The sequence below is a fragment of the Lontra canadensis genome, unplaced genomic scaffold (assembly GCF_010015895.1).
Source record: "Lontra canadensis isolate GAN:19392208 unplaced genomic scaffold, GSC_riverotter_1.0 scaffold25, whole genome shotgun sequence".
Lineage (NCBI taxonomy): Eukaryota > Metazoa > Chordata > Mammalia > Carnivora > Mustelidae > Lontra > Lontra canadensis.
In genome coordinates, this window is record NW_022631019.1 from 19,988,933 (window position 1) to 19,998,153 (window position 9,221).

The 9,221-nt window shown below is 58.4% G+C and overlaps 1 protein-coding gene across 7 annotated transcripts in view; it reads right to left on the minus strand.

Moving 5' to 3' along the window:
- AHDC1 (AT-hook DNA binding motif containing 1) overlaps positions 1 to 9,221 on the minus strand; it is a 63,801-nt gene that overhangs the window by 18,719 nt on the left and 35,861 nt on the right. For 5 of the 7 annotated variants that reach the window (XM_032863889.1, XM_032863886.1, XM_032863893.1 and 2 more), the window contains one exon: positions 2,092 to 2,270. The gene's annotated coding sequence lies outside the window, so the exon portion shown is untranslated. Of the gene's footprint in view, positions 1 to 1,647; positions 1,725 to 2,091; positions 2,271 to 9,221 lie in introns of all 7 variants that reach the window. The other 2 variants (XM_032863891.1, XM_032863890.1) reach the window with 2 other exon arrangements.

Sequence of the window (9,221 nt, forward strand, 5' to 3'; positions counted from 1 at the left end):
CTTATTTGGTATTTAAATAGAGGCACAGAGAGGTTAAGTGATGCCCTTGAAGACAAACAGCCAGGACTTGGAAGAGCCGGAGTCTGAATTTGGGTTTAACTCCTCCGGTGCAAACTTTTTCACCGTCCAGAGAGTCAGCTCCCTCACTTGCAGCCTCCTCCAACAGTCCCAATCCTCATCACCGTTCTAATTTTTGACTTCTAATTTACCCCCTCCCAGCTTCTTCATCCCCTCCCACCTCAGTCATCCAAATGCACTACCTTCCCTCACCACTAGGTGTCCCCTTAGAGCCACCGATGCCCCCAAGGGGAAGCAAGTCCTGCCTGGCCTCCTAGAGTCATCAGGCCTCCCCCCCCCCCCCCCACGGTATAGCACACCCCACCCCACCCTACCCCCAGCCACACAGAGCTCCTTTGTGCAGCCCTCGCCCACCCCCTTCCTGCCCAGAGCGGGGCACCTGGCAAGCAGGTCTTCCTTAGACCCGCCCCCTGCCAGCCCCCTGCCCTGGGTGCCAGGTGTTGCAGGCACCACCGCCAGCTCTGGCTCAACCTGAGGGTCACCCTGCCGGGCGGCCCTCCCTTCCTCCCTCCGAGGTCACCCAGGGACTGTGCTTCCCGCCCTGCTCCACCCCCATCTCCTCCTGCCCTTGGCCCTTCCAGACTCCTGTCCTAGTCTTTCCTTCTGTCTCCCGGAGGACTCCCTCCTCCAGCCCCACCAGGCCCTCCCTACAGCCTCTCACCCCCGCCCACCTCCTTCCCCTGAGAGCTCCTCGTCCCGCCCCCCCTTCCCCGCCCAGGTCTGAAGAACTCCTCCTCCTGGAAAGTTGAAGCTGGAAAGGAAGTGACTTCAGCGATTTGGCCACAAGGCTGGGCACTGCTGAGCCCAGCTCTGCTGAAGGCCTGCCCAGCCCACCTCCAAAGCACAAATGGATCCACACACACACACACCACCCGCAAGTGTGCGCCCAGAACCCTGAACGCAAGCTTCCTGGGTGACATGCAGAGAGATCCCGTGTGCACACTCCACACCAACAGTGTGCCCACATATCACCCCAGTGTGTTCAGATTCCTGGTTACACACCTCTTCAGTGTGCACTAGCGCCCTGCACACATATACCATCCAGTGTGGCCCCCACTACACTCCAGGACTCCCACACCTACCCAGGACACACTCCAAATCCAGCACTCACCACTCCCCTGTAGTTCCCTCAAATGTCCCCCAGCCCAGTGCACTTATGTAACTCCTGCATACGGAACCCTGTGTACCTAAGGACAGAGCCCTACACACACCGGCTCACTCACAAGCCTGAGGGCCCACACACACGATGCCCTGTGCATTTACAGTTGGGTACAAAGAGCCCTGCATCCTCCCATAGTCACACCTCCCACCCTTACCATCCCAGGAGGCCCCACCCCTAGACCTCAGGCCCCAGGAATGCTCTTTTGGAGGCTGGGTGGAGTCCCCAGGCAGGCTGGGCTCTAGGGAGCTTCCTGGAGCCTGCAGGCTCCCTGTGTCAGTTCAGGGAGTTGCCTCTGCAGGGCAGGGCAGCCCCACCTGGCCTTTGGAGCCTGGGTGGGCTGATCAGGGCTAGGAACTGGGAGGCAGGTCCTAACCCCCACCCCACCTCATAAGGATGACCTAGCCTACCTGAATTACCCAGGTCCTCTTGGCACCTCACCTTGGCCTCCCAGCTCTCTGCTTCCAGACTCCAGCAGACAGGGGTCCTGGGGTTGGGGGTCAGCAGCACACATCAGGTACTCTGGTTTCCATCTCTGCCCTGAGGTCTGGTCACTGTCATAACCCCTTTCTCTTCCCAGTTCTCTCAGGTCAACAAAGTGCTGGGAAGAGTCCCCAGACTAGGAGGCAGGACTCCGGGGGACTTACTGCATAATCCATGGGCCTCAGTTCCCCTTTCTGGATAATGGGGAGTTTTGAATAAGTGGGGTTAATATATTCTGATTCTATAATGGGTGCCTTTTTGGCCTAAGCCAGGGGTGGGGGATTCCTGCTAAGCCTGGGAAGTCAGTCCCCCTGACCCTCACTTTCTGGGAGTGGCCCAGGCACAGAACTGGCTTCCCCGTACACTGTTACCTGAGCAGGCTGTGTAGACAAGGTCTGGCTCAGCAGGAAAGGCCGATCTTTGTCAGTGATCCCAGGGTGGTCTCTGAGGCAGTCTGAGAGTTGCCCCGAAACCGGGGCCCTCTGCACGCACTTAGCTGGGCAGGCTCTGGGGTCCAGGCCGATGGGTAGACAAGTAGGCAAGCTCCCATCTGTGGAAGCAAACACAACACCCAGGCATAAGCGTGGACACAGGAGGAGCCAGATAAAGGGACCAGGAGGCTAGCATGGCTGGGGTCCAGTCTCGCAGAAAATGAAATCACCTGCCACCTCATGTCACTGGGGAACTGCACGCCTGTTGACACCCCAGGTGCCTGGGAAGCAGTATCTTTGTACATGTACGTAGGTACATGCATGAACCTGAACGCACATGCATGGGAGCCAGACAGTCCTTGGCTCAACCCTCTCAGCGTTTGATCTTGGGCAAGTCAGTTCACCTCTCTGGCTCTCAGTTTTCTCATCTATAAAGTGGGGCAATATTATGAATTGGGGAGGCATGCTTTGGGGAAACTATATACGCTAACAGCTTATTCAGAATGCAGGTATGAGAACTGCTGTTTGAAGACATGGTAAATGCAGATTTCCAGGCAGGGTGTATAGGCTGCTGGCCTTCACTCTCCTCCACTGGCAACTGGTTAGGCCTCTTGTTTTCTTTAATAACCATGGCCCTTCTCACCACCCTCCTGCTTCCTGCACATTTGTCTGCCTCCCTGGGGTCTGCACTGGAGCCCAGAGGGGGTCTGGGAACCAGGCCTCACAGACTGCTTCGGGTTCCGGCTGCCTGGGAATTTGTATGTGTGGCAGAGAGCATTCCTGTCTGGGTAAATACACCTGTATGTGGGCTCCTGGGTCTATGCAGCCTTCTGTGCACTTCTAAATGTGCGTGTGTCCATGTGTGTTTAAGAATGTACACACATGGGATCCTATGTTTGCTCAGTATGGTGCATGTGGTTACCCGTGTATGTGTGTGTGTGTGTGTGTGTGTGAGAGAGAGAAGAGGTGATGTGTACCCGGGTTCAGCATCTTCAGTTATACATGTGGCTGTGTTTATCTGGGTCTATTCAGCTCTGTGTGTGTATGTCCAGCTGAGCCTGTGTCTGCACGTCTGGAGGCCACGGGAGCATGTGTCAGCCCCTCTGAAGTCACCCCGACCCCAACTGGGGTTGGGGTAGGAGTGTGCCTGCATGTGCACATGCTCCGCCCGTCTCTCTGCATCTCGCTGTGTCAGGAGCTAAACCGGCTTCTGCCTGTCTCCGAGCTCTCTGGATGCGTTGTGGTTGTTGGGGGGGCGGGGGGAGATACGTGCGGCTGATCCTCTGCTGTCCCTGCAGGTTTCCCATCTCGAGGCCTGTGACTGCGGGCACTGGTGTCACTGTGGATCAGCATTACCTCCTGCCTACCTCTGCCTGTTTTCTGGGCTTTCAGGGTCACGGCTGACAGTGTGAATGGTCACGGTGTTCCTGTGGGTCAGTTCTGCTGGGGGTCACCGTGTGCCCATGAGTGGGTCCTTGTATGCGTGTGTTGTATGCCCTCATCATTCAGGGCCTGCATGTCAGTGGGTCCTTGGGCCACGTCCCTGTGTCTGCGCCACAACAGCGACGTGTCAGTGTCAACATGTGCGAGGGGGTCTGTGTGCCACGGTGTGCCCAGCAGCACAGCGGAGCCTCAGTGTTTGTGCGGTGCCTTTGTGTACCTCCTCGGTCCATGTGTGTGTGCGCGTGTGCGCATCACATGCGAAAGACCCTTTGTGAAACAGTGTGTGTCTGTGTCACTGTTTGTGTGCCTGCTTCCCTCCTCCCTCCCTATCTCCTGCGTGCTCTCTCTCTCTCTCTCTCTCTGTAGGAGCCAGACAACTCCCCAAGCCTGGATTAGGGACAATTTATCCACAGGCAGAGAAGGAGAATTCCAACCTGCCAGAGCCTCCCTCCTCTGATCCATCCCCCCTTTCCCCGTGGTTGGGTGGGCACAGAAATGCAGCCCGGCAGCTCCCAAGCCCTCAGGGAGCCCCCACCTCTGCAGCTCCCCAGAGGCCCAGGAGGGTGGAAAAGATGGAAATCTGGGTGGCCCCAGAGCCCTCCAGTGGGGGTGGACTGGCTGCCCCCCATCCAGGCCCCCAGAGCTCAGTGCATCTTGGCCCTGTTTTCCTACATATGGTGGTGGTGGTTGGGGCGGGGGGGAGTCTGCATGGGGTCTGGCTGGCCCTGCGGGCTGGAGGGACCTCAAGAGCAAAGCTGCTCCCAGCCCCTCCACAACCTGATACTCCCCAACTGATAAACGCCAGCTTCCCCGCCACCCCTGAAATGGGAATAACTGGGGAACTTGCAACTGTGCCCGCATAGGCTGGGGGAGATGCTGGGAGTGGGGGTAGTGTGGTGGGGGGGAAATGCAGCAAAGGGGGGCACGGGGGGGGCTGAGCTGGGACTAAGGCTCCCTTCACGGTGCTCCAGGCGCAAGGCAGAATCACATGTTTCCCATTAGCTGCTCTGGCCTCCTTGTTCAGGGGGTGTTGGCTGGGGGAGATTTGTTCTGGTTGCAGACACCAGCCGAGACCACACAAGAGAGAGAGAGAGAGAGAGAGAGAAGGCAAGGGAGGGGGAGAGAGAGAGAGAGAGAGAGAAAGAGAGGGAGAGGTTGAAGCCCGGAGGGAGAGGAAGAGACAGAGAGACACACAGAGGGAGAGAAGGTGAGACAGAGAGACATGAGAGACAGAGACAGGCAGTGACAGAGAAACCGTGAGACAGGCAGGCAAGAACACAAAAGCAGAGAGGCAGAGCCTGGTGATGGGGAGGGGCTCACAGGGGTGGGGGGGCAGGGAGGTGGAGAGGCAGGTGGAGAGGCTGGTCAGAGGCTCAGAGTGCGAGTTAGAGACTCAGAGGGACCAAAAGGGGAGAGCAGCACGGGGCCCAGGGGCAGGAGGGCGACAGGGACAAGGCGTGGGGTGCATCCGGGAGAGGGGCTGGGTGAGGGCACAGAGATGGCCCCGGTGGCGCTGTGAGGGCAGGGGGAGTGGATGCTGCGAGCGGGCTGGGCGGGGGCGGCCAGCGAGCCCGGAGCCTCCCGCCTCCTGACCCTCGAGCCTCGGCGAGATAACAGGCCGAATAGTGCTGACTTGCGGTTCAGAAATCCAATATCCTCCGCGGCGCACTAATCGACTACCTGAGCTCCCGGCCCGCGCCGAGCTGCCCCGATTAATCCTGCGGCTCCACAGCCTTAATTAGTTTAACAGTTTCAGGGGCAGAAGAGGCAGGGACCGGGGTCCCCCCACGCTTGCAGGGACACGGACGGACCCCCATACCAACGCTGGCGGGTGCCCTGCCACCTCAGTCACACCTGCTTCTGCCCCAGAGGCCCCTTGCCACATGGCCTGAAGAGCACTGGGTCCTCTTCCTGTCGGGAAACGGTCCCAAGGGTTAGCACCTGGGGCAGAAAGAAGGTCATGGGGGGACTCAGACACCCCCTCGCACCCCCTCTGCTCCGGCCACCAACCCAGCACACTTGTCTCTGTGCTCAGGGCTCTGAATGCTTCCCCTGTCTGCCTTTGAGGGCCCTGCGGCCTGCATGGGAAGGCCCCGCCAACAGCAGGCCCCATACCACTGGGCAACATGTTGTCTCTTTAGGGTGAGAGACGAGCTCCCAAGTTACTGACAATCTCCCAACAGCATGAGAGAATCACACATGTCACTCCCCACAACAGCAGGAGAGGGACACGTGGTGACATCTCACACATCCCCAACAGTCAGAGACAGGCATGTGGGGTGGTGACTACCCTCCTAACGGGATGAGCTAAGCACATAACCTGTCACTTCCCCCATAAGCGTGAGATGGGCACATCTGATACCCCCAGACAACAGGAGATAGGGACACACGTTGTCACCCTCACCTCAGTGTAACAGACACGCGGCCAGGCACTCCCACACCCGCTAATGGATGTGAAATGTGAAGAACCTGTCTCTCATACATACACAGACAAGCCTCATCTTTCAGGTATGAGGAAGGGACAGCCCCCCCACCATGCCCACCACCCAATGTGGGTCAGGGACACCACCCCAGCCCTTCCCCGGGGTCCTCCCTTCAGACCACCAGATGGGCACACAACATACTCCGAATGCTTCAGACAGGTGACCCCCCTCAACCCCGCCATGGCTCCCCCATCGCTGGCGACAGCCTGCGTGATGCTGTCCTCTGCCTGCAGAGGCGTCACAGCTCACAGGGCATGAATGTCACCCCGGCACTGCCAGAGCCGGGCACAGCCGCATGTTGCCCCAGTGACAAACACCACTGGCCCCAGGAGGAGGTGGAGGCGCACAGGGCTCTGGGCGCGACCTTGGTCCCTGGACACCAGGAGGGGAGGCGGTACGGCCTCCCTCCTGGGTAACTTTGGCTACCTGGTGCTGGGGGAGAGAGGCAGGGAAGCAAGTGGCCCTGGGGCATGCAGACGACCTGGAAACACCACCTCTCCACGCTGCCACCCCTGCCCCATTTCTAAGTGAATGTGGTTGTTCTCCAGGGAGGGGGCAGAAAGAGTGGCAGAGGGAGGGCTGCTGTTGGGGCTTGAGGAGCTGTTCTGAGATGGGTGGCATGGAGGCAGACTGGGGGGTGCAGTTACCATGACCTCAGGCCCCAGGACAGAGAGGGGGTGTGATGACAGCTACAGACCTGCACAGGTCCTTAGGAAGGCCGCCTCTCCAAATTCAGGCCACAGAGCCTGACAAGGAGGCCAAAGTCCAGGGGCATGACTCACCCAGGGAACAGGCCCAGCCTGCTGGCCAGAGATCGAGGAAGGCCAGGAGCCAAGGGGCCTGGGTTCAAGTCTGAGCTCCTCCCAGGCCAAGCTGAGTGACCTTGGAGAAGCAGCTCAGTCTCTATGGCTTATGGGGAGGGGGAAGGGGCAGCGGTGAGGGGAGCGCCATAAAGAAGCTGGGTCTGGAGCCCGCAGGCAGAGCCCTGGTGACCACGGGAAGGACCCAGCAGTCCAGTCCCTGGGCCCACCATTTCCTCACAAGGAACCTCAGCTTTCTGTACCTCAGTTTCCTCAGCAGGAAAGTGGGGATGATGTCAATCACAAGACAATGTGATGTGAAGTGGGCAGGTGCTCAAAAAATAGGAGTTTCTCACTGAGGAGGGGAAAACAGAGAGGGCGAGAGACTCGTCCAAGCCACAGAGCAAGTTAGTATCTGCTGAACTCGCCCTCTAGCTCTGGGTTTCCCACCTGAGCTGCTTCTGTAAGACTCCTTGGAGATCAGTAATGAGTTGGGGGCAGGGGGGGGCAAAGGGAGGATTTTGGGGTGTTGGTTACAGAGCTGCCCTACTCTCCCGTGAAGACCAAGTGAACTGAATGGGAGTCTCCTAGGCATCCCAACCTTTACCCCAAACCCCACTTGGCTCATCTTCAAACTCTAGAGCAGAGGGCCAGCTCTGAGGGAGGGAGGCAGCCCAAAACCCAGGCCCCCAGGACCAAGGCCTGTATCTGGTGCTTAGAAGGTTGGGGGTATCTGGGATATCAGTTTCCAGAGCCCACCCATCTTACAGGAGTCCAGAGAGGGACAGGCCTAGCCTGAGGTCACACAGCATGACAGCAGCAGAGCCCAGAGCCCTGGCCAGGGACATTCTCAGAGCAGAGTCCCTCTAGCCCCTGGGGATGGCTGGAGCTGGGGAGCCCTGGGGGACTGAGTGAAACGTGGCGACAGATGGCCTGCCGAGGCAGCGGCGATCTGGGCGGCTGGCAGGCATGCTCGCTCCCGCGCAGGGAAGCGGCTAATTTTAGCTGAGGCCTCGATGCCAGCTTTGTTCCCCCCACCCACCCACCGAGGGGGCCCAGCATGCCTTGCGTGCAACCCGCCTCCCCCAGGCACCCCTACTCCCCCGCCGGCCCCTTGGTGAGTAGTGCCCAGACCCCAGGGTCCTAGAACTGTCTGCCTGACCAGGTCTCATCACACCCAGAGGCAAGGGCTAGGCCCTGGAGACCTGGCACCCCCACCCCAGGGCCTATTTCTCATGACTCCAAGTTCATTCCTTGAAGAGGGTGGCAGGGAGGAGAGCTAGATAGAGGCCACTACCCAGACTGAGAGGGAGGGCCTGACAGAAGGGTCTGGTACTCCTGGGGAGTGGGGGACGAGGGGAGGTGGGGCACTGTCCTCCACTCTATACTTAAGGGGACGAGACCCATATTCTACCCCTGCCCCAGACAGACTCTTCTGTGCTAGAGTCCCCCCTGGTGTTGGTAAACAAGGGGCAGCAGCCCCTCTACCCCTTCCGTGTTCTGCATAACTTTTAACTGTTCCAGGAACTCAAAGTACTTTAAAGAAGTCAGAGATAGAGCAAGGCACCCTTGTGCCACTGGGGAAAACTGAGGTACGGTCACAGACAGTCATCAATGTAGCAGGGGAGGAGACCAATCCCAGGGATCTGTGAGACCCAGACATGCTCTTCTTTGAGTTCTTACAGCAAGGGGGCTTCTTGGGCCAGCTCAGCCCCTGAAACTACCTTCTGCCCTGACCTGGGCTCCTAGAAGGTAGACTAGATGGTTGGAATCTGCACTCTAAAACCCCAGAAAGGGAGGGCTGGCATCTTGGCTTCTGGCACCCCACCTCCTGTAGGTTCTATGGCCTTAGAACCTCCCCTCCCTATCTCAGATTCAACTACAGATGCCAGATGGGGTGCCAGCACATCTGGCCCCTATCTGAAAAGGGAATCCTTTGGGGAGATCTGGAGGGCCCCCATCCCTGTTCCAAACCAGGGGCCATGGGGAAATCACCAAATGGAAAACAGAGGAAGACAACTTGAAAGAAATCTATGTATTTAAAGAGAGTCAGAAGAGAGAGGGAGGGCAAAGGGAAGGCACGGAATCCGATTCAGGAAGAGAGAGAGGAAGAGTGTGGGGGGCAAGAGACACAGAGCAGAATGGGGCTTAAAGAGAAGGGGACGGGGAGGGTGGGGATGAGAGAGAGAAAGGAGGGAGAGAGGACAGGATGCTGGAGGAAGGAACACAGCAAAAGGGACTCAGAAGAGAGGGACAGAGGAGGAATAAAAAGACAAAGACATAGAGAGACAAGCAGGATGAGGAAGAGACAAAGACAGAGAGAGAGAGAGAGAGCAAGATCCAC